Below are 24,855 nucleotides of genomic sequence, written 5' to 3' on the forward strand. Positions count from 1 at the left end.
TAGCTGCTTTATTTTTTATTAAGCAAAGGCAGAAATGGATGTCAAAGCCCGTTGGAGAGCGTGTAGGTGTGGTGGCAGCAGGGGTGCGGATGATAGAGGGAAGAGGGGGAGGCAGGCAAAGTGGGAGAGAAGATAAAAAAATCTTTAAAAGAATAATTTTTAAGGGTAAGAAAATTTAGCTACAGGTGTCCAGGAGTGTCCAATTTCTTGAGACTTCTAAAGTTTTGCCAATTGCTTCCTTCTAGTATAACTCAATCACTTGTGTTATCTGTCAGTTGCACTTTCTATCAATCCTTGTTACCCAGCGCCCGGTGAGTATATGGATGTGTTGCCCAAACACATCTTTGTGTGACACCATGACGAAGACTTCTGCAGTAAATGTTATATAAGTTTGCTAGGGCTGCCATAACAAAATACCCCACACTAGGTGGCTTCAGCAACAGAAATTCATTTTCTCACAGTTCTGGAGGTTAAGATGTGAACAGGTTTGGTTTTTCCTGAAGCCTCTCTCCCTAACTTGCATGTGAGTACCTTCTTGCTGTGTCCTCACATGGCCCTCCTCTGTGAGTGAACGTGTCTGATGTCTGTGTGTCCAAATTTCCTCTTCTAAGGACACCATATTAGATTAGAGCTCATCCTAATGGCCTCATTTTACCTTAATCACCTCTTTTAAAACTTATCTCCAAATACTATTACTTTCTGAGGTAATTCATACATTGAGGTTAGGACTTCGACTTATGAATTCGGGGGATACAATTCAGCATATCACAAGTATTTAGGAACCATTTATCCTATTCTATATGAAAAGGACCCCAATCACATACCTGGATATTAATGGTGCCCCCTCATTGACATCGAGGGGCTTTATCATGTATGTACACAAATTCACTGCTATGCATTGGACTGAGAGCTCATCAAGTGAAGTGCTTTAAAAAAAAAATCTTATGTTGGCTTAAAGAATTTTGAAATCTCTCTCTCCTCCAAATTGCCTTTTTGTTTGTTATGACAAGAATTTATTTTCATAGGTGGGAAGTCCTCAAAGGATTTTCACTATTAGCAGAGACTGCTGATGACATGGAAACAGGTTCGATGTCTGAACCTGGCTGAAAGAAGTAAGGAGGGGTCATTGATCAAGGTGAATAGGACAGATGAAGGTCAAACTGTCCCCTCTAAAACGTGTATTGAGTGTGCTTCCTCTTGTGTTGTGTCACCCGTTCCTTAATTCTTTTAGTCCTTGTCAGGTATCTAGAATGGGCTGGCCAACTGCAGAGACAGTCATATTATCGAGTCCTTTCCTTTATGGGTTTATAGCTCAGCTATGTTAACTATTTAAAAAATGATTCAAAGAAACCCAGTCCTTGCCTTACAAACAGAGACGATCTGACAGGGATTAGGAATCCATCTCCGTGGCCAGATTGTGTCTGTTAGATCTGCCTAGACAAAAATGGGTGCCCACTTCCTGCTTCTCTGTACCCAGGCAGCTGGTGGTGAGGTGAGGCACTGGTCCAGTGCTTCTGACCATGTTTGCCAGGAAATAGACGAAGCAGACCACAGTCTCTCTCACATCTCAAGAGGGTGCTTCTGGTGTGCATTCTTCCAGGTGGGAGGAGCTCTGTTGGTGCAACATTCCTGCCCTCCCTCCAGCCCTTCACATACTCCTTCCCAGGGGAGGTGAAATAGCTGAGCTGATTGGTACGTTTGGAAACCTTACCAAGTTTGACAGTGCATGGACCAGTCCCCGCTTCTCTTTTTTTTGGGAACAAACTGCCCCCAGGGAATGTTTTATACTCTGCATTTCTAGGGACAAAGTTTTCCCTGCTGGGGAGGAATGTGGTTTCCCAGAGCTGCCTGTGACTGGCTGGGTAAATTGGCCTGATGTTGTTTACCTGCCTATGGTGACACTTGCTAATACAGATGTATCCGAAATAAGGGTAATGGTTTGAGCTTGATATGCCAGCTTTTTCTTGTTTCTCCGTTGATTCAGGAATCTGGTGAAGTAACTAGGGCTGGTGACATGGATTCAAACTCTCCTTGTGCTTCTGTCCGTCACAATGCCAGTTGTCGGTAGGACTATCGGTTGCCCTTGAAGCATTTCACATCTATTTCTCATGTGATCCTCACAACAACCTGTTGACAAAGACAAGGCTGGATTTATTGGCTGAGGAGCTAGGGCTGCAACTATTGGTGCTTCCAACCTATTCAGTGATACACTCAGAAAACTGAAAAAAAAAAAAAAAAGCATCTATCTATCTATCTATCTATCTATCTATCTATCTATCTATCATCTATGTCTGGGTTTGTACCCATATCCATACCTTACCATGGAAAAGGGATGAGGCTGCTGGCCCCAGAGGTGATAAACTCAGAGTTTCTGGCTGCCCTAGGTCTCGCCTGCCTATTCCAAGCATTGAGAAGAGTGATATCTCAGCAGCTGGAAACCCATTCCTTGCCCACCAGTTGGGAAGTTTGAGCTTAGAGAAGTATGTTAACTAGTTCAAGGTCAAAAAGTGACTCAGATTCTCTGAGTCCAAATCTAAAGAGCCTCAAACATAGACTGAAATGGGGGTGGCATTTGTTACCATCATTCAGGCTCACTAGAGCTTACTGGCACAGAGAAATTTCAAAGGGAAGGCCATTCATTCCCGTCTGTGTCCACTGGACCAATCCCTGTCCAGGGATGCAGTCTGCCTCCTATCAGGTCTCTTCCTTTCTGAACCAGGGCAGATTTTTCTAGCTACCTTCTGGAGAAGGGAGTTCAGGGGAGTCTGCACTAAGGTCTCCAGATCTGGGCTAGTGCTCCACCATGGGGAGCCAGTATCTATTAGATAGTTAAGGAGCTTCCCTGCTTCTAAATACAGGTAAAGTGCTCCTCTCTAATGTGATCAAAATGGTAGATGGTCCATTAATTTTGAATATTACTTAAAGGGTAACCATGAGAAATATACCCTAGACTTCTTATTTTAACTTAAAGCATATACAAGTATGTTCAGACATACTTTTTTTAAAAGTTGGGTCAAGGCATTTTCTGGGTGCAGGCTTCTATTAACTGGAGTTTTGTTTTATCTTTCCTGTATTAACTATACTCACAATCCATTTGTCCTATATATGCTTATCATGTTCCTTCTATGCGCCTGGCATATTCTAGGTGCTGGGGATACAGCAGTGAACAACACAAATTCTCCACACTCGTGGAGTCTATATTCTGTTGGAATCTCCTGTCAGTTTCAGTTCAGGTTTCTTCGAAGTAGAAGGAGAATTTAAAGACCCAAGGCTATCCAAGTACAGATCATGCTAAGATGTTCAAGATTTTTTCCCCCTAGTCTTTCCCATGCTAGCTCAATAGGATTTTCGGTCATTAGGACAAAAGGACAAGTCATTATCAAGCCTTTCCAAAACATAAAATGTCAGTTTACATTGGTTTTCACAACAATTAAATTACATGACCCCTTGTGAGCACTCAGCTCCATTTGTGGGAACAGAAGTACCCAAGAGCCCCTGAGAGTACCTCTACCAGTTGAGCATCTGGGCTGTGGGCACAGTGCGTTTTATACAGGAAACAGAGAACATCTGCTAACCTGGTGATTTGGTTAGGAGGAGGGCGGTTTAAGAGCTTCTCCCACGCTGCTTCACCTGTCCTCCAGACCAAATGCACACTACATTTTGAGGGTGGCTTCTGTCGCTCTTTTAGTAAAGGGCTCAAGTACTTATTCCAAAGCTTTACAAGGGTGGGGGGAACCAGCAGTAGTACCTTTGTTGGGCTAGGTTTTATAAAACTGTGTATTTCTCTCATTACTATGGCTTGGCCTTTATTTTCCGGCCTAGATTTCATGTCAAGGAGCCCTCCTATTTATTCGCTGAAAATGCCTCTTCCAGAACCATTCACGATAAAAAAAAAAAAAAAAAAAAAAGGTACAGTGTTCAAATAGGCCATCTCTGATGTCCAACTTTCTCCCCAATGGTAGAGGTGAAGTATTCAGTTCCTCCTCTGTAAGAAAACACCTGGTCTGTGGGAGAGCTGGTTGCTCTCTCATCTATAAAATGCTAGGAAGAGAGTATGTGCCTGTATATCCTGGCAGCAGCCCACCAGAAAGAGCAAAACATACTAGAAATGAACAGGCAATGATAATGATAAGAAGTCAATGATAAAGATTGTTCAGTGTCCCACAGTGCTTCTAAAATGACAGTGACATGATAGAGATTATTTAATCTGATTCATTTAATGTTATACATGCAGAAACAGACACTTGAGGAAAATGACTTGGGAGAAGACAGAGCTAGTCCAAGGCAAAGATGGAGTAAAAAGTCTCTGACACCAAGTCATTTGTTCCTTCTACTATCCCTGCTGTTCTCAAAGGAGGATCCATAGACTCCCGAGGATCCCTGCAACACTTCTGAGGGGCTCATGGAGTTATGAAGGTCTGCAGTTGATGGTTTTTGCCTTTTGCACCATGTTGACATTTGCACTGAAGGTACAAAAGCAATAGTGGGTAAGACTCCTAGTTTCTGAGCATGAATCAAGGCAGGCACCAAGGCATACTAGACATCACTGCCACACACTTGCCGTAAAAAACAAATGCCAGTTTCACTTAAGAATGTCCTTGATGAAGCAGTAAATATGATTAGTCTTATTAAATACTGACACTCTTCAAAATAATCTGCATAACGAAATGGAGAGTATGCATAAATACTTTTTCTGCATTCCCAGGTATGATGGTTATCCCTAAGAGATGTAATGGGGTGGGGCACCTGGGTGGCTCAGTGGTTGAGTGTCTGCCTTTAGCTCAGGGTGTGATTCTGGGGTCCTGGAATCGAGTCCCACATCGGGCTCCCTGCAGGGAGTCTGCTTCTCCCTCTGTCTGTCTCTGCCTCTCTGTCTCTCATGAATGAATAAATAAAATCTTAAAAAAATAAAAAAAAATGTACTGGGGTGATAAACCTGTGAGTTGAACTAGCCATTTTTTTCATGAAACATATTCCTTTTCTCTTTCTTTTGCTTGAAAGACTGAATGACAAAGAATGCTTTCTCGGCATGGGTGTTTGGCAGACATTTTCTCTAAATGAACAAAGGGAATCTGTCACTTCAAGGAAAACAACTGATAGTATTTGTTACCAATGATAAAATTTGAACTTGCAAGGGAAAATGCAAATTTTGGAAACTTGTATCTACCACTGTGGAACTTGACAGCTTCCTAATATTTAAGGACGTTTCTAATGAGATAGATGGTGATATTAATGAATGTGATTTTTAATAAAATATTGTATAATGCCCGGGATCATGCCCTGAACCGAAGACAGACACTCAACCACTGAGCCACCCAGGTGCCTTTGTTTTATTTATTTCTAATCTAATTTTTATTATTTTTCTTCTGGTTTTTCTGGGCTTAAATTACTTGTGATGAAATGTGTGAACATTTGGAATTTCTTTATAATTCAATAAACAAGCATTTTCTAATGACCATTGCATGGTATTACAAATTCATACATGGGTAAAAGATCCAATCAAAGTGCATGATAAACCAACAGATTTTAATGTAACAGAATATGAAAAGTTCATTGATACACTTTCAGATTTCACTTTGCAACTAACCTTTAAGAAACTTGCTACATTTTGGTGCAGTATCAAAAAGAATACCCACAGTTATTCAAAAAGACTATTAAATATTCTGTTTTTCCAGTTATATATCCGTGTAAAGCCAGATTTTCTTCACATACTTCAACCAAAATAACATATTGCAAACCATTGACTGTAAAAGCAGATTTGGGAATCCAGTTACCTTCTATTAAGCCAGACATCTAAAAAATTTGCAAAAATATCAGTGTTACTCTTCCCACTAATTTTTTGGAAGTTTTTTTTTTTTTAATGAAAATATGTTATTTATGCTAATATGTAGTGGATTTATTTTTGTTATTTTTAATTAATGAAACTTTTAAATAAGCATTTTCTACTGATAGACATCATCTACTTAAATTTTAAGAGTGTAAAATGGCCCTGAGACTAAAACATTTGAGGACTGCTACCTTACACCAGCTTGCCTTCCAGAAAGTGGACTGGAGGAGGTACTTCTTTCCCCTTTACCCAAATAAGCCAGTGTTGTTATGGTTTTATTTTTAAATCCAACCAGCCCTCTTCCTTGAAAATTGTTAAGTAGTAAAGAAAACTGCAGAACAACTACAGATTCTTGAAATCAAAGGACCAAGAACAAAGAGAGAAGGCAGAAGAAGCACAAAAAAAAAAAAAAAAAGGTTTCTCCAGAGCTGTGCAAGGCTGACCAAGACACCTTCTGGGCAGCCTGGTGGGAACTGCCTGCTTCTTTTTGCATCATTGGCCTGATCTCAAGCCCACCCACCCACTCCTACTCCCTAAGTCTCAGCACTGCACAGGAATGATATTTTCAGGGGCCTCCAAACATAAATGGATGGATTAAAGCTTTGGGCTGATCCACACCCCACACCCCTCACTCTCAGTGCTCCCTCTGGGATGACGGTGCAGTGAAGGATTACTGTCAGGCTGGGCCTCCACCAGCAACTTGTTCACAAGCTTAGGCCCGAGATGAAAAGGGAAGGCCCCAGTTTCTGGACTGAAAAGAAAATGTAAATCTCTCACAGGCCACATGCCAGAAGCTGCCAGGAGACCATTTCCCTGTTAGTAAACAGGGCCTCCTGGGCCATCTTTCTCTTCTTTAATAACCTGTGGGGCACCTATTGATTGCCCATGCTGGTCCTTCATAAATTATAATAGGTTGCTCCGGAGCTGCGTGGATGGGAAAATTGGCTCACTAATACCTCATGCTCGTGGAGCGCAGTGTATTGCGCCACATAAACATGAAGAATATGTAACATCAGGTGCAGAGAATGCACAGGAAACACTTGGAGCGGCCGCAGAGGCTTCTGGGCATGCTGCAGACTTTAATTAGCCAGTTTCTTCCACTTGTACGGGAGAGCGGCAGAAAGGCTGATTACACGCCTCCTCCTGCAGAATGCTCTGCTTTCAGCTGGGGGGGGGGGGTAGATCAAGCTCTGGTGGGTGAGAGATGGGTCCGCTCTCATTCCTGCCCCCTCACCAGGATGGGAGCCAGCAGATAGGAGGGAATGCTTATGCTTGGTGCTATGGTGAGAAGAACACTTATGGTTAGGAATCAAGACACACTCTGACTCCGTGCTCCGTGCCCCCTGAAACTGAATTTGAATCAGTTAAAGGACATGGTGGCAGGTACAGGTCTGCAACTATCTCTCCCACCTCCAAAATCTGGCATCCACCCTTCCCCCTAGCGAGCACCTTGCCCTTTAAGTGAGAAGGGAGGCCACAGAACTCACAGCTTGATTGGAAATGTAGTTCTCACCCCTCTGCCTTCCTGTGCCCCTCCTGACTTGGCTTCTGAATTTAAAATTCATTTCACGGGGCACCTCTCTAAAGTGGAGAGTAAACAGAAAACCACGCCAGCGTGGCTTCCCATTCTGCTAAAAAAGCTTGGCATCCACATGCCTACACTTGGCAGAACCTTCAGGGTTTCTCTGACTTGAAACAGGCCCTGGGCAATTAGGTCCACTGATGCTTCCCCAAGTGAGCAACACCGTCTCTGCAGTTCCACATGGCCCCTTTTGCCACCGCATTAAAATGGACTAGGAGGACAGTGTGCATACACCCATGTTTTCCTGCCCCTTCCCCTGGTCCTAGAAATGATATCTGCTACTCTGGGATGAAGTGTGCAGGGGGTTGAATGGTGGCCGTGCAGAAAATGCATCCACGACATCCCAGAACCTGTGCATGTGACCTTAACTTGGAAAAAGGGTTCGTACAGATGCAATTAAATGAAGGATCTTGAGATGAGCTGCTCATCCTGGATTACCCCGGTGGGCCCGAACCCAGTGCAAAATGTCCCTATACAAGACAAGAGGACAAAACACGGATACAGAGAAGTCCACGTGGAGATGAAAGCAGAGTGATGCAGCCACAAGCCAAGGAATTCCTGGGCCACCGGAAGCTGAAAGACACAAGGTGCGACGATTCTCTAGAGCCTTTGGAGGGAGTGTGGCCTAGCTAACACTGATTTCAGACTTCTGGCCTCCAGGACTGTGAGAGAACACATTTCTCTTTTTTAAAGCCACTTAGCTTGTGGCACTCTGTTCCAGCAGCTCTGGGAAACTACTACAGGTGTGCTTCCAAGGATGGACCCCAGCTCAGGTATTCCTTCCACAGGAGATGCTTTTTTCCCTCCCTAGGAGAATATGCCTGAACAGCAGCCTCAGTGTCCAGGTCAGCAACCAGCTCTCGGGGAAATACAAACACCTAGATGGGGCTGTGGCTGAAGATCCACACTGGAGAAAGCATCTGGGGGATGCTTTCAGCATCTCTTGCTGGCAAGGCATTGGAGAAATAGCCTAATTTTGGAAATAGACAGACCTTGTCTTAAAACTCAACTCCACTATTGGCTTTGTGACACTAGACAAACTACTTGCCCTCTCTGTGCTTCAACTTTCTTATCTATAAGATGAGGATAATAACTCCTACCTTACAGGCAGGAGCAGATCCAGGATCTGAGACATGCATATTTTTTGAGACCTATTTGTTTATTTATTTTAAAAAAATTTTAAGACCATTTTGTTTATTCATGAGAGACAGAGAGTTAGACCCCCTACAGAGCAGAGAGCCCAATGTACGACCCTGGGATCATGACCCGAGCTGAAGGCAGACGTTCAACCAAATGAGCCATCCAGGCTCCCCTTCTGGAGACCCTTTTAAAGAAGAATACAAAGCTTCAAACCCAAAATTAGGAGTGGGGCCTTGAAAAGGTCTTGTGCTAGTGAGGGGCCCCGAGGCTTACGTCAAGCCGCCTCTGCTTCCAGGGTGTCCTGAGGATTGTAGATAAAAGCGTGAAGCTCTAGACAGCGCTGGCTCCTACTGAGAGCTTTGCAAGAAGTAAAGTTGGATGAAGAATCCAACGCTTAAGTGCCTACTGAAAGGCACATAGATATTTTTGCGACACACAGAAAATTGTATGGTAGGGTACATTCCATGGCAGGTTGCTAGCTGTTGCCTTGACATCCATTTTCCCTTTCTTTTCCATAACAGAAAACTGACATTTTGGGGGATGGCCGTGTGCTCCACTAAAGCCTAGCTTCCTAAGCAGGTTTTGCAGAGAGGTGTGGCCAAAAGACTAGGTTCTGGCCAAAGAAGTATAAGCAAATAGAGGTAAGAGACTTCCATAACCATCTTTCAGGAAGTGAATTGTGCCTCCCTCATCCTCATTCTATATTCCTTTAGGATTGGAATCCTAATCCTCATTTTCTAAGAATATGACCTTATTTGGAAATAGGGTCCTTGCAAATGTAATTAGTTAAAATGAGGTCATTAGGATGGGTCATAATATGAGATGAGTGGTGTCCTTATAAAAAGGGAAAATTTGAATACAGATACAGGAGGCAGAGAATGCTGTGATGCTTTTATAAAGGAGGAACATCAAAGATTGCCAGCAAATTACCAGTAGAAAGGGGAGAGGTATAGAATAGATTTTCCTTACAGTTCTCAGAAAGAACCAACCCTGCTAACAACTTAATTTCAGACTTTTGGCTTGCGGAACTATGAGAAAATAAACAAACTTCCTTTGAGTAAGCCACTAAGTTCATGGTAGTTTGTTACAGCAGCTCTAGCAAACCCCTACAGAGAGATATGCCCTTCTTCACCAAGTTTCCATCTTGCTGCCTGGAAGGCAGAGAAGAGGTCTGGTCCTCCATTAGCCATATTGGCTCATGAGGAGGAAGTAGAGGAAAGAGCTAAATGGAGCCAGAGACCCTAAAACTTCATGCAACTGCCAGACTTGCCTTGGACCACCTACTTTGTTTTCCCAGAAAATAAGTAAACTTGAAGCTTTTGTTGTTATTGTTTTGTTTGTTTTCCGAAACATAATTTTAACTGATCTTTAACATATCTTAGCTGATACATAGTTATTCTCTGGGGGAGGATGAAGATTGGAATATCTGGTAAAGGAATTTTTAGCTTTATCTGTAATGTTTCAATTTTGATAGCAGAATACTCATGTATTCTTTTGTAATTAAAAAATTTTATTTTATAATAAATAAGTCACAAAGAAAAAAAAAAGAGGGATGACCACCTATAGATTAAGAGAGACCTGAGAAATATATTAACCAGTTGCAAGGTATATACCTGTTTTGGATATTGATTTAAACAAAAAAATTTTTTTAAATTAATGAGATAACCGAGTAAATTTTAATATTAATTGGATAGTTAATATTACGGAATTAATTATTTTGTGTGCTAATAATATTGTAGTTATATATTTAAAGTGCTTTTACCTTTTAGGCTCTAACACATTGTTTTTCACCCTCAGTGTTATTGTTATTTTGGGCCAAATAATTTTTTTTGAGTATAGTTGACATCTAATGTTACGTTAGTTTCAGGGGTACAACATAGTGATTTGATGAGTGTATACATTATGCTATGCTCACCGCAAGTACAGGTACCATCTGTCACCATTCAATGCTATGATAGTTTCACTGATTATCTATTATCCCCATGACTTATTCCCCCATGACTTATTCATCCCATAACCCATATCCCCCTCCTCCTCACCCATTTTGCCCTTCCCGCACTCCCCTCCCCTCTGGCCACCCTCAGTTTGTTCTTGGTATTTCTAGATCTGATTCTGCTTTTTGTTTATTCATGTTATTGTTGTTTAGATTCCACTTATGAGTGAAATCATATATTTGTCTTTCTCAGTCTGACTTATTTCACTTAGCATCACACTCACTAGGTCCATCCATGTTGTCTCAAATAATTCTTTGTCATGGGAAGCTCTTTCTTATGTTGTAGGATGTTCAGCAGCATTCCTGGATTGTACTCACTAGATGCCAGTAGTACACCCCTCCCCCAAGTTATGTCAATCAGTAGCATCGCCAGACATAGTCAAATGTCTCCTGGGGGGCAAAACTGGTCTGGGTGAAGAACTACTGCTCTAAAATTTAGAGAAATTAACTGGAATAGTTATGGGTGAAATGATTTGATGTTTGGGTTTTGCTTAAAATAATCTGCATGATGGGAGTGGGTAAAATGTTCCATAATGAGAAGTTTAAAATACATTTTAAAAAGTGTGGGTCTGGGATCCCTGGGTGGCGCAGCGATTGAGTGCCTGCCTTTGGCCCAGCGTGCGATCCTGGAGACCCGGGATCGAATCCCACATCGGGCTCCCGGTGCATGGAGCCTGCTTCTCCCTCTGCCTATGTCTCTGCCGCCTACCCCCCCCGACTATCATAAATAAATAAAAATTAATAAAAATAAAAAATGTGGGTCTATTTGTACTTTTCTTTTCGTCAATATGGTGGACTCATTGTGAAATCTCTTCTCACTACAAAATCTGAATATACCGGATAAAAAAAGTAACATTTACTACTGTGGTCCAAGATCTTGTATCATGTCTCCTAGTGACTCTCAACATCCAAGGCTCTGGGCCTTTCCTACTGTGGGCAGGACAGGCCCCCTCTCCCTCATCACTAACTCAGATCTGCCCTGGGGATTCCCTAGTCAGGGGCCCCACTTGGGCCTGAGTTACCTGGTAACCTAACTTCTGAGGCTGCCTCCCACCATTTCTCTCTGGGCCTCCTCCCTCAATCTCCAAGCTCCAGGTCAGACAGGGTATGTGTAAAGCCAGGTTCATTAGGACTTTGCCTTGCCCAGCCAGCCTGTTGGCTTCCTGTTGACTGTTTGCAGAAACCTTATGCCCTCTGCCAGCACCAGGCTAGTCCACTCTGTTTAAACACACACCACACCTGTACGCATCTCCTTCACCAGCTGCTTCACTTGACCATCTGCTGCCTCACTTGGCCACCTGCTCAGGAGACTCCAGGCCCCCCTGGGCCTCATGTTTCCCTCGGTGCCTCTGCTGAGACTGACTTTCAGGGCCTCCTGCTCCTCCCAAGGACTCCGCAGTTTGGTCAGGCCTCCCTGGTGACTGAGCTATGTTATCACCTGAGTCCACCAGGGGTCAGTCGGAGTGGAGGTCAGAGGAGAGGCCTCTGAACTGCAGCAACTGCGGTTGGAAGTTTTGGGTTGAGGGGCCACACAGGGCGGGATGGGGGAGGGGTAGGGGATGGGGTGGGCTGCAAGTGGGCTCCCATCAAGAGGTGAGAGGCAGCCTGCTGGGTTCACAACGCACCTGGCCACAGACCTTAGGGCAGGGTAGGACATGTTGGAAGCAGGCAGGCCCAGGGAGCCCCACCTGCAGGTGCTGTCCAGACCAGCACGCAGCCAGGGCAGGGAGAGGGCCCAGCTATTTTTACTCGGACACCGTTTGACCACAGGAGCTGTTTTCAAGGGTGGGCGGTAGCTATTTGCTAGAAGGATCTTTCAGGTAAGAGGGCGGCAGGAGGCCTGAGCAACCACCACTTCCTCTACCTTTCTGAGTGTGCCTTATCGACCCTTGATCCTGGTTCTTCTCCGTTTTCTGCCCCTTGAAAAGTAGGCAAGGTCAAGTCTGGCCACCTACTTGCCTGAGAGGCAGGCATGGCCGCTGGTGCATTTCCAGGGCACAGAGAGCTGTGGGTGGACTTCCAGGAGGAGCCCTTTCCCTGCCCCTCACAGAAACGGCAGGATGTGTGAGTCGGAGAGCATGGGGCTCAAATCCCACATCCTCCACATCCTAGCTGTGGATGCAGCAGTCAAGGTGCTCAACATCTTCATCCTTCACCTTTCCCCTGTGAGACGTGAGCGTGCGAAATGAGAATAGTCTTGCCTACTTCATAAAGTTATTGTGTGAGAACTAAATGAGATTATGTATATGTTTATAAATATAACACATATTATGTACCCGTATAATGCAGAACAGGACAGGAATGAGTAATATGACCTCTCTCAATTGTTTTCAAACTCCTCATATTAATGACTCCTTTTATGTCAGGGAGGTGGGGGATAGTCCTCAGTCTACACAAGTGGCTCTTCCTTTCCTGCTAGCATCCCAGTAGATACCTACCTATGATGTTTGAGTGGTCTGCTGTAGTCCTGCCTATGTCTGTGACTGTGGCTGTCCATAACAGTAGCTTCAGCTTATTGAAAGCTTGCTCATGGACAAAGACCTTTTTCACTTTCAGGCCCTGTTGTCAAGCAAGTGAAGTAGACCTAGAGCTGGAAGAGAGCAGGCTGGCAGGAGGTGGGCAGTGGGGAGCTATTTAAGATGATGGAGCAAGAGCATCATTGAAATAATCAAATATGAGCACAACAAGACTAACAGTTTTTGAGGGTGGAGACTTACTGACTTCTCAGAGATATTTGGGGTCAAGGATCACCAACATGGGTCAGCAACAAGGCTTTGGTTGTAGACACATGTTGTTTTCACCTTCCCACCATCCCTCCCCCATGCTCAGCACCAAATGGCCTTTGGAAGCCACACACCATTTACTCTCTTTCCATGTAGTCCAGGAGGAAATCACCTCATACTTCCCCACCTCAGGTCCAGGGCAGGTATGTGACCCAGGCTTGGCTAACCAGTCATAGTGATTGGTTGGGGAGTAAGTCTTTTGCTCAGGGAGGGTCAGTGAGAGTCAGCACTGAGACTTTTGCTAAAAGAGATACCCATTTTCTCAGTGGAGTTGCAAAGCTGAGAAGGTGTAAGCTGAAAGCAGTGGTGGCCATCTTTGTCACTGCCTGGGCAGGGTCTCTCTGCCTGAGAACAAAGACTACAGAGAGAAGAAGCAGATCTGAGAGGTGGAAACACGCAGATTTCTTATTGCCCTCGCTGGGCATGTGGAGCTAGCCATTTCTGAAGATTAGAGCTTTAAAATAGGAGCTAACATTACCTTTTTATTTTTATTTTTTAAAGATTTTATTTATTTGACAGAGAGCTAGAGAGAGAGAGAGAGAACAAGAAGGGGGAGCATCAGGCAGAGGGAGAGGGAGAAGCAGGCTGCCCGCTGAGCAAGGACCCCGAGATGCGGGCTCAACCCCAGGACCCTGTGATCATGACCTGAGTGGAAGGCAGACGCTGAACCGACCAAGCCGTCCAGGTGCCCCTAGCATTACCTTTTGAAAGGCAGCTTGCATTCGGTTTCTGTTCATGGCAACCAAAGGGGTTCTGACTAATTCATCTTTCTATTTATTTTTTAGTTGGATGGAAAATTTGCAATTTTTACATTGTGGCATAAAAACAGAACTCTGACATGTTTGACAACATATTTTTGACAGTTCTATCTATTTCTGACAAAGACGTGCCGGGAAGTTGTGGGAACACATCCCCTGTGTCTGTCCCCCTCCTTTTATTCAGAGCTACATAAATGTATGCTAATGATCTTATGATGACGACAGTCAGAACTGTGCTTCGAGAAGATGATAGCAGGGGGGAGTAGGATTAGAGTAGGGAGAGACAAGAGGCAGGAAGACTACTCAGGAGGCCCATCTAATGATTCAAATGAGAAGTAATGAGGATCTTCACAAGGGGCTAGCCACAGAAATAGAGAGAAAAGACCCTGCAGAGGTCAGATTGGCATGGTCTGGCAACAAATTAGAGGGTAAAGGAATAAAAAATGAAGTGTTTCCATCTACAAGGCCCTATAGGACCTGACCCCCACTTTCTGCATTGTTCCTGATTTCTCTCTTACTACTCTTTCCCTTGCCCGTCTGCCCAACGACGCTGGCTTTTGAATTTACTGTGCCCTCTGCTTGACACACTCTTCCTCCAGATAGTCCCTGGTTCATTTCTCATTTCCTTTAAGCCTCCACTCAGATGATATTGCATCAGAAAGGCTTCCCCGGGGTGCCTGGGTGGCTCAATTAGTTAACTGGTTAAGCATCTTCTCTTGGTCGTGGCTCAGGTTATAATCTCATGGGTCCTGAGATGGAGCCCCTGCACCCCCTCTTGTCTGGCTCCGGGCTGAGTGGGGAGTCTACTTGAGCTGCTTGAGGATTCTCTCCCTCTGCCCCTCAATACCCCTCTACATGCACATGCGCTCTCTCTCTTTCACATAAATAAATACGTCTGAAAAGAAAAGAAAAGAAAAGAAAAGAAAAGAAAAGAAAAGAAAAGAAAAGAAAAGACTTCCCTGAAATCCCCCCGAATGGTCTGTAATGGTGGCTCCCCTCAGCAGCGTGCCTTATACCTGCTAATCTTTCTCCATGGTACCTAAGCCCTCATTGCTTATTGCCTACGTAGCTATTTATTTTCTGTTTCCCTGGACTTAGATGTAGGCTCCATGAAAGCAGCAAGTTTTGGCACTGCAGAGTTCCCAGAACCCAGGACGGAATCTGGCACAAAATAGGTACTCCGTGAATGTAAACAGATAAATCCCGAACAGCTGGGACAATGGCCTGGTGTTGACCAAAATGGCAACGGTGAGAGCTGAGTGGTGCAGGGTTGGTGGAGTGGAGAGTGAGGGAGCCAGTCGGTCCAGACCCTCTGGAACTTCAACTTGGGCTTGCAGACAGCATCATCAGACTGGTGATTGAAGGACTGGGCTGCAGCTCAGAAGCCAGAGGTGGGGACCTAGAGAGGAATTCTGCTCCAAGGGCTGGCGCCCACCGGGGAGTCAGGAAAATCCCTGAGGAGGCCCTGGAGAGAGAGATGAGACCTGGGGGACCCACAAGTCTTGGTTTGCCCAGGAGTTCCCTGGTTTAAAAACTAAAAGTCTAGCCTGAGGACCCCCTCAGTCTCAGGCAAACTGCAGTAGTTGGTCACCCTAAGAAGGCCCTTCCACTGAGGTAGAAGGAGGGGAAGGACCACTTGGGAAAGATAGAGGAAGAGCAGCCCGGAGCTTCCTCAGGAACTCGAGGAAGGGGAGGGCTCTGGTAAGGGCAGGTCTCTGTCCTCCTCCTCCTCCCCCCAGACCAGTTTGGTTCTGTCCTCCTGAGGCCGAGAAGGCTGAATTACCTCTGAACTTCCCCCCACCCCACCGCTTGGCAGAATTTACAGCTTCCTGGTAAGCTGGGGAATTTGGTTTTGTTCCAGGCCTGGGACCCCAGCTCCAACCAACCGTAGCCTAGTATGGACTCTTAAATTCTGGTGTCCAGGGGCTTCAGTGATGCCCCAGGTAAGTAGTTCTAAGCCAGTGATCATTTTCTGCCTGTGCTAGGGGGAGTTTAAGAGGGTAAACAACTCTGCATTTGCCTAGCCACGGTGGCTGAGGGAACAGGAAGCTGCCTCTCCTCTCGTAAACAACACTGGCCAAGATTAGTAGCACTTGTAAGGGGCCATTCTTAGCAGTGGGCACTGAATTGTGCCCCGAATTAATTTCAAGTGAGAAAAATGGTTGCTGGGTACATAACAACACACAAGAACCCTAAGGGGCATCTTCAAACCTCCTTCTGGATTTGGTAGGAGAGTGAGTCCTGAACCAAGTATTTGGAGCCTTAGTTATTTACGATAACCAGGAGCAAACGAGGCAATAAATCAGAAAATACCTTAAGTTGTGTAATTTTTTTTTAAGTTGTGTAATTTAATTAAACAATTAAACTTGGGTAATTATTTTAAATGATTACATAAATACATGGTCTTATCGTTGGGCCTGGCTTGAAATACAGAACTCTCAGTATAAAACATGGTCCCTGTCTTTTGAGAACTTTATGGCTAACCTAAGAGGAAAGATATACACCAAACATATGATAAGAACTTAACTATATTTACTAAGCAGCATATAAGGAAGTAGAAATAAATGTTGTGTCACCTCCCTGACTCCCTCACCCCCTCCCAGTTCTCTAACCTACAACACACGTATCAACCTTCCTTCCCAATGAGCTTGGTAGAAAAGTGCTCTATTTTCATCCAGGCCAGACAGAGCACAGTAGTGTTTCCAGCCATCTTTTTTTAGCCGCAGACCTGCTCTGGGAAGAAAGGGTCATGAATGCAGCAAGCCTGAGCTTAAACACCTTGCCCAGAAAGTTAATTGAGTAACTATGACTAGGCCATCTACTTAGGGCTTGTGCTGCATTAGGTTCTGTGGAGGTCTAAAAGACGGTCCCTCCCCCTTCACTGGAGTGAAAAACCTAAGGTCCCCAAAACAAGGCCCCATGTGTTTAAGTGTCAATGTTAGTTGTAAGGGCAACAAAATTCTAGAAAAGGGAAACTTTAATATTTTAGGCAGACTGTGTATTTTGTGGATGGTGGGCCATGAGCTGGATAGACTGTCAAGACAGAAGGAAACTTGGTGAGTCAGAGTGTAATTGAATGAGAGTGGCATTCACTCTGGGAAAGTGTCAAGACTTCCTGCCGAGATCCAGCTTCCAAAGGGTAGAAAAATGTTTTATTGTTCCTTAAAAATATGGATAGCTTTAAGTAGTATTAAAAAAAAAAACACAAAATATGGTTCTTAAGAAGTTAAAAGACTTAAATGGAGAAACCTCCACACCTTAGTAGAGAACCTGGCACTTAGGCATTTAAAACCCGCAGTCGGGATCCCTGGGTGGCGCAGCGGTTTGGCGCCTGCCTTTGGCCCAGGGTGCGATCCTGGAGACCCGGGATCGAATCCCACATCGGGCTCCCGGTGCATGGAGCCTGCTTCTCCCTCTGCCTGTGTCTCTGCCTCTTTCTCTCTCTCTCTGTGAGATTATCATAAAATAAATAAATAAATAAATAAATAAATAAATAAATAAATAAAATAAAATAAAACCCCCAGTCCTTCTCCAATAGGAAGGTCCACTGTGCTACGAAGAAGGTAGTATCTGAGCTAGTGGTACTGTCTTTTACTTGAAGCCAGTGATGTCAATAGTGAGTTAACGGCACTGAGGGCACCACTGCTGCCACTCCCAGAAGCTTTAGGTTTTCACCAAAGACACCATCGTTGTCCATTAAAGTTGACTCGTGCTTCTGTGCTAGGCCACCTCACTGGGCTCTTGCTTCCTAGGATGAGAATCCACCTGCTGGAGTTGCTTCTATGACCCTGGTCCCGGCTGGCTCTGCAAATTGAGGTGTGTTCCTTATCTACCTTCACTTCTGCTTCTCCCCGAAGTGCTACTTGTGTGCCCCCAATATCTTAAGGAAATTTTGCATGACTGTGCCTGATTCTGCTCTTCGCCATTCCAGCCCTCTCTTCTTAGGATGTGGTCACACCCACAGGATGCTGGATGGGAACAAGCTGGGAGGCATACACCAGCTGTTGCTCAAAACCACTCCTTTCCTCAGAGGTCAAACGCATTATGATTAGTGGCAGCTTGGGTTTGCCAGTGTCTCCCTTGGAAAGAGAACTTCCTCATTGGCCTCTTGGTCCGTCATACACATTGCTTCCTGATAGGCTTCCCCACTGGTTCTCTAGATAAGGCTGGACATATCTGGGCCCCAGCAGAGAGAAAAATGAGACAATAAAAGTTAAAAGCATAACTTTCATGGGGCCTTCAGAACTTATCAACAGAAAATTATTGCTGAGATGTCAATATAAGAACCTCTTGGATGAACATTAGGGAAAAAAAAAAAAACAGTGGAGAGGACACTGACTGAGAACATTGGTTAAACACAGAGGCTGAAAGCCCTAGCCTTTGAGAATAGATGGGTGAAATTGTACCAAAACCAGTAGCAGAGGAGTGATCCACAGAGCTGGCCTCTGTGTGTGAATGCTGAGCACTCAGAGGACCTGCAGGAGGCTCCCTTTGGGGCTATTGGATACAACAGGGGCCATCCCAGGGCTAAGGCCCCTGCTAGGAACTTTCCAGTACACTATCTCTAATCTTCAGACAACCCTGTATTACTGGAAAAAAACACCTGCCCACACCGACTCCCTCCCTTACTCAGCACTCGGGGGCCCATGAGAAGAGCCTGGTCTCAGAGCCAATGTAATCTGGGGGCCCAATGAAGCGCAACGGGCAGTTCTGTGGTTTCGATAGAGCTTTTGCATGTGTTCAGGGAGAGTGGCTTTTGCAAGAAGGGGGACTGGAGAGAGTTGAATTGGGTGCAGAAGATAATAAGAAGAATCTGGTTTTCCTCTCAAGGGTGGGGGCAGAGAAGAAAGAGGGCAGAAGAGAAAAAAGAGGAGGTTTGTGAGCATGTTGGGAGACCAAAGCCAGAAGCATGGAAGAAGCCTGGGGACCAAGAGACTCAGAGAAATGATATTCATGTTTGGGTACACTTGACTGCATGTAAATCCTTCCATGCTCTGTTCAAAGGCCTTGGGTGAATGAGTTTTTGTTAAAATTAAGAAAACGGCTGAGCTCCACTGCTAGATTGACATGGCACAGGTCTGAGGCAGGGTTTGCTGCACATTGGTAAACATTTCCAATGTCCTTAGAGTCTCTGCAGAAACAACCTTTCCAAACTGATGCACAACATGGGTGTTCCATAATTTTCTTTACTCTGCAAAATTGGGCATTCTAGTTGTTTCCAGCCTCGTTTTGTTTGTGCATACATTATTTACTGAGCCACAATTTAGTCACCCCAAAATAATATCAGACAATCCAGACTAACTAGGATTCTCAAATTCTTGAGAGACTGACCATGCAAATGAACAATGGCCAGATCATATGTAAAAATTGAACCCTGACCCCCAACCCCTGCAGCAACCAGCCCAGGAAGGTAAAACACAACCTCTGTAGTAATCAGCCCGTAATCACCCACTTCCCTAAATTTTGCCTAAGCTTCCAACTCAGGACCAACCAGAGAAAGCCAAATGTACTCTCTGAACCAATCACACCATGTGCCCTGCTCCTGGTTATGCCACCTCCGGCTGCCCGCCACACCAACGACTTCCAGCCGGAGTGTACCTGAAACCTTCTCTAGTTTTCACTGTGGAGCTTTCCTGCTCTCCTACTTGTCTTTGAGTCTCTGCCAAGAGCAGGCGATGGTGGCTGAGCTCCTTGCCATAGCAGGCTCTGCATAAATAGCTGCTGCTGCTCTTTGCTTGTGCCCACACTGGGTGGTCTTTGCTTGTGTCCACATACTCCTCGCAAGGCTTGTGTCGGGTTAACCCGGTAGACACTGAACCTTGAGGAGTGTCACAGGCAAAGCCCCTGTGGCAGCAGGGCTTTTTCCACCAGGAGCCATCGGAAAATACCTGGCTATTTCTGGAAGGATGTCTAAGAGAAAACCCCCGCCTCCACAGCCCACACATACCTATCAGCCAGGAGGGCCCTGGGGCCCGGTGCCTTCCTCGAGGGTGCACAGCAGCCACAGCAGCAGCAGGAAGCCACAGGAAAAGAACTGGGCTGCGGAGTCCCAATGGCTCAGTCTGTCCCAGCTCCACATGGACAGTCTGTGGTGCCCGCCAGTTACCACCGCGAGCACTGAAGTCACTTTTCAGTGTGGTCACACAAACTCCACCGGGCCAGCCAGGGGTTAGAACGCTCAGGCGCAGTTGTCAAAGCAAAGAATTACGTGCCAGTGACTAGAAGTCAGGACTGCAGGTAAGCAAGGGCCCAGGAGGACAGCCTGCAGGTTAACCCTTTGTGGGGAGCCTGGCCGGTCACCTCACCAGCGAAACCGGCTGCACAGTGGGCAGGATGGCATGAGGGGGAGGGCCCAGGCGTGGGGTTCAGTCACACTGAAACTGGGTGATTTTCTCTCCTGCCACTCCGGGGGCTGGGGCCATGCCATGGGCTCCCACCGTGTGGAAGGCAGGGGAACCACTGGGAGACTGATTTCCTGATGAGCCACTCGGTGTTGTCAAGCAGGGCCTTCCCTTTCTGCTCCAGGGCTTTCGTCTTCTCTCCTGGGGGCTCCTTCTGGGGGAGGGGAAGGAACAGTGGGGGGTCCTTCTTCAGTGCCACAGCAGTTGCTGACATTCTGGACTCCTGGCGAAAATTCTGAACAGATCCTTTTTATTTATTTTTTATTTATTTTTAGATTTTATTTATTTATTTGATAGAGAGAGCCCACAAGCAGGAGAGAGATAGAGGGAGAAGCAGACTCCCCACTGTGCAGGGAGCCAATCCCTGGGACTTGATCCCAGGACCTGGAGATCATGACCTGAGCTGAAGGCAGATGTTTAACCCACTGAGACATCCAGGTGCCCCTGAGAAGCTCCTCTTTAGCCCTACATTTTGAGAAATGATGCGGCTGCAATTTGAATAGTCTTTTAAAGTCTGTTAAGCACCAGTTACAAAACCCACTTGGTTTAATCTCTGCAAACCTTCCAAGATGGTATTATCGTTATCCCTCTTCTGAGGCTCAGAATATTTAACTGACTTGTCCAAGATCACACAGCTAGGAAGGTAGGCAGCCAGAGCCCTCCTGACTCCAAGCTCCAAGATGCATACTTTGGTGGTGGGGTGGTGGTGGGACGTCCAGCTCTTAACAGAGCCTGAACTGTTTGCCCTAAACTTCCTGATACTGTAGAGGATGGGGAGTTTGAGGCAACAGTGGGATGGGGTTTGCAAAGCTCAAAGGGAGGCCCAGGCTGGAAATAGTCTCTGGGTTCTCTTCAAGCCCCAGATAGGGAGTGCCTAAGTGAAACCACTCTTCTGGTATTTGAATGGAACAAAAAGCAGGAAATACTAGGAGTTGACCGGTGGCTGGGATGGCCGGTAACATACACTTTAACTATAATGAACTAGTCATTTCCTGGAACATTTAAGAAAAAAGTGACTGAGAATGCTCCGGCTCCCGGTCACCAGCCCAGCCAGCTGCAGAGAAGGAAACAAATGAGTTTCTATAGATGGAATCCTTTGTTTCAGTACAGGTTAATTGTGGTTATTTGTAAGCAGGGGTGGGAGAGTTAACACCTTGATGCTTCCCTCATGGTAATACTTCTGGAGGAAAAACTTCTGGGGTGGGGCGGGGGCGGGGGGACCCTGGAGGGGATTGCTTAGAAGAAAGATCCTAAGTCTGGAGAAATTGGGAGGTGTCAAATCAGATGTTGTAAAGGGTAAGGAGTCTGTGAATCTGGGAAAGAAAGGATATTTTCCTGGAAAGGGTTTCCCCTCTTTATTCTCTTTTCATGCCACGTTTAGGTAACAAGACAAAGTGATAATAAATTCCACCCCCAGACGAAGTAGGAATGCCCAGGGTAGTAGTAAGCCTGTGCACAGTCTGTCCTGGCTGAGTGCAGAGGCACCCAGGGAGGGCCAGGCCTGCTTTCCCACCCCTCCTGATGCCAGTACCACCAATGTGGCTAGTGAGCACCCCCCAGGAGCTGGGAAGGTGGAGATCCTACCTAGTTCCTCCTTCACAGCCTCTGCACAACTTTCTCCCACAGGCTCCTCACGCCTAGGGCAGCCTATCCTACAAAGAGGTGCTGGCAGGGACAGCACGTGCGTTTAGATTGATTCTGTACTTGCTTTCCTTCTAAGTTACCCAGAACACGGTGCCTTAGAGGACCAGATTCCTTCCTTGCCTGGGAATAGGGAGAGAGAAGGAGCTGGAAGTGGAGGAAGCCAGCTTTCTGCCTTTCTCATTCTCCAGTCCTATCTTCTTCTAGTACCCTGGCCAGATTGCACCCCATGAGTGGAACCTTCCTGCTGATCTTCTGTGAAACTAGCATCAGGGCACTGGGTGGTATGGGGGTGATGGCCACCAATGATACAGGTAGGGGAAGGAGATCTCTCTGTGCCATCCTCACAGGGCTGGACTATGTGCTTCAAAGACTGCTTGGGATGCTTGAGGTGGGACTGAGTTTTGACTTGAAGACTTTTGAAATCTTTGTGAAGAGAATAGAAGACATATGGCGAACCAACAATAAACCCAGATTTTCAAGAATCCCTAAGTGAGACTTGGGTTCTGCAAGAGGTAAGACTTGGATATAGCTTTAGGACAGATGGTTACTTAGTTCTGGGAAAACCAATGAAATGGCCCATTTATTATGTAAATGTAGAGATACAGTAGTTGTAAGGGAAAAGTGCTCTGAGTGGTGAAGTGAATGAGTGTTTTTATGTTGGAGTCTGATAGAGGTCTCTGTTATGCTTCTTTAGGAAAAAACTGGATTTAGTGAGAAAGGACAACTTTCTCATCCAAGCCAATACCTCACTGAAGCTTGTCTGTGTTTTTGTACAGCTCATAGTAGATGAAGAACTTGCTCCTGCAAGGCCTTTGTGGGTACCATGGGGACAAGCAACACAGAATTAGGGACATTCTATGTGGGGCTTAGTGCCACAGCCTGCTCTGATATCTCCAAGGAGAGACCCTGTTGGTCAGGACACTGGCATTCTCATGATGGGCACCATTAGCAATGAGGCCCTTTGGAGGGGTTCTCTAGAATCAAACATTTAGTAGGCGGGGCATGGGAGTTTGTATCTTAACTCTATGGCCCCCTCAGAGGTCAGTGAATAGAATTCAAAGACTTTATGTTTTTGAATGAAAAGAAACTTAAGGGACACCTGGGTGGCTCCGTGGTTGAGCATCTGCCTTCAGCTCAGGGTGCAATCCTGGAGTCCCAGGATAGAGTCCCTCATCTCGGGCTCCCCATGGGGAGCCTGCTTCTCCCTCTACTTCTCCCTCTGCCTCTCTCTGTATGTCTCTCATGAATAAATAAATAAAATCTTTAAAAAAAATAATAAATAAATTTTAAAAAGAAACTTTATTTTTACTACTTCCTTTTTACTAACTTCTTACTTTTTCTTATTTTTAAGTTTTTACTAACTTCTGAGTTTAGCATTTTCTTCACTAATGATGTAGGCAATCAACTGTAGTACTACTTGAAGAACTTGTGTCTTTGTCACCAATAGAAATCATAGCTATTTCATATCACTACACTGTTGTTATCTTGAAATATTTTTTACACTCATCACTGCTTCCAAATTACAGTAACTATTAGACCTGCCATTAAAATGCGGTAGAATTTTTTTTTTTTAAGATTTTATTTATTCATGAGAGACACACACAGAAAGAGAGGCAGAGACTCAGGTAGAGGGAGAAGCAGGCTCCATGCAGGGAGCCTGATGTAGGGATTTGATCCCGGGACTCCAGGATCAGGCCCTGGGCTGAAGGCAGGCACTAAACCGGTGAGCCACTCAAGGATCCCGGAACATGGCAGGATTAAACCAACCTTCTAGTTGGGATCAGGTAACTGAACATTTGTAAGTGGTTTAAACTGATTCTTGGCCTGGACCATCCTGAAGGGCATAAGATACGGAACTGTTTGGGCAAAGGTGCAAGTGCTTACCCAGTATTCCCAGCCAATGCACCCACCTTGAACACAACTTATTTTGCCAGTGAAAACTAATATCAAACATTTACTATACAAATTAACAAGCCCTCTGATGTTAACATAGATAAAGATAGTTGAAGTTGTTGTGGTAGCCTTCTCTTGCTAGAGTCTTTTTTGCTTAGAGTTCTGTTTAGAGTCTTCCACAGGTATTCATCTCTGAAGAGTGAATCTCCTTCAGAGGACTCCAAATGTTAATTAACTATCCCTACGGTGTAGATGACATATATATCTTATTAACTATGCTGAGATTTTAAAGTAAATGATAGAAGTATAACACAAATCAAGGCTGACCTAGAAGTTTGGTAGAAATTATAGGTCATCTGACACCCAATGAATATTCGTGTTTCTCTTAGCTAAACATCAAACTTTCCCATGAATTTACAGTTGAAACCACTTGGGAGACAGCACCAGGTATATGGGTTCCCATACTTCCATACAGAACCCCCTGGTCATGGGTGGGTTGCCTCCAGATCAGGCTTAGCCAACTCTATAATGCCAGGTCACTAGAAAAAGAGTTTCTTAGAAGCAGAGAGATAGGGGCACCTTGGTGGCTCAGTGGTTGAACGTCTATCTTTGGCTCAGGGCGTGATCCCTGGGTCCTGGGATCAAGTCCCACATTGGGCTCCCTACAGGGAGCCTGCTTCTCCCTCTGCCTATGTCTCTGCCTCTTTCTCTGTGTCTCTCATGAATAAATAAATAAATTCTTAAAAAAAAAAAAAAAGGCAGGAGATCATTGCTGCATCCCCCTTGCCCCTTCTTTGGAAAGAAGCAAAGTATTTCACAGAAAGTCAGCAAATA

General features: G+C 45.2%; 3 long non-coding RNA genes across 3 annotated transcripts in view; 1 reads left to right on the top strand and 2 right to left on the bottom strand.

Annotated features, from left to right (window-relative positions):
* LOC140640111 (uncharacterized) lies at positions 1–22,151 on the bottom strand. Its single transcript, XR_012036757.1, has 2 exons — positions 20,031–22,151; positions 1–2,127 (listed from the first exon to the last, which is right to left on the bottom strand). It is a non-coding gene; the product is annotated as an uncharacterized lncRNA (long non-coding RNA).
* Positions 1–24,855, bottom strand: part of LOC140640109 (uncharacterized) — a 147,634-nt gene that overhangs the window by 56,355 nt on the left and 66,424 nt on the right. The gene's annotated exons all lie outside the window — the stretch shown is intronic.
* LOC140640112 (uncharacterized) overlaps positions 19,653–24,855 on the top strand; it is a 15,845-nt gene continuing 10,642 nt past the window's right edge. Inside the window, exons 1-2 of the long non-coding RNA XR_012036758.1 lie at positions 19,653–20,320; positions 22,476–22,640. This is a non-coding gene — a long non-coding RNA (uncharacterized lncRNA). The remainder of the gene's footprint in view (positions 20,321–22,475; positions 22,641–24,855) is intronic.

This window comes from Canis lupus, chromosome 9 (genome assembly GCF_048164855.1).
Source record: "Canis lupus baileyi chromosome 9, mCanLup2.hap1, whole genome shotgun sequence".
Classification (NCBI taxonomy): Eukaryota; Metazoa; Chordata; class Mammalia; order Carnivora; family Canidae; genus Canis; species Canis lupus.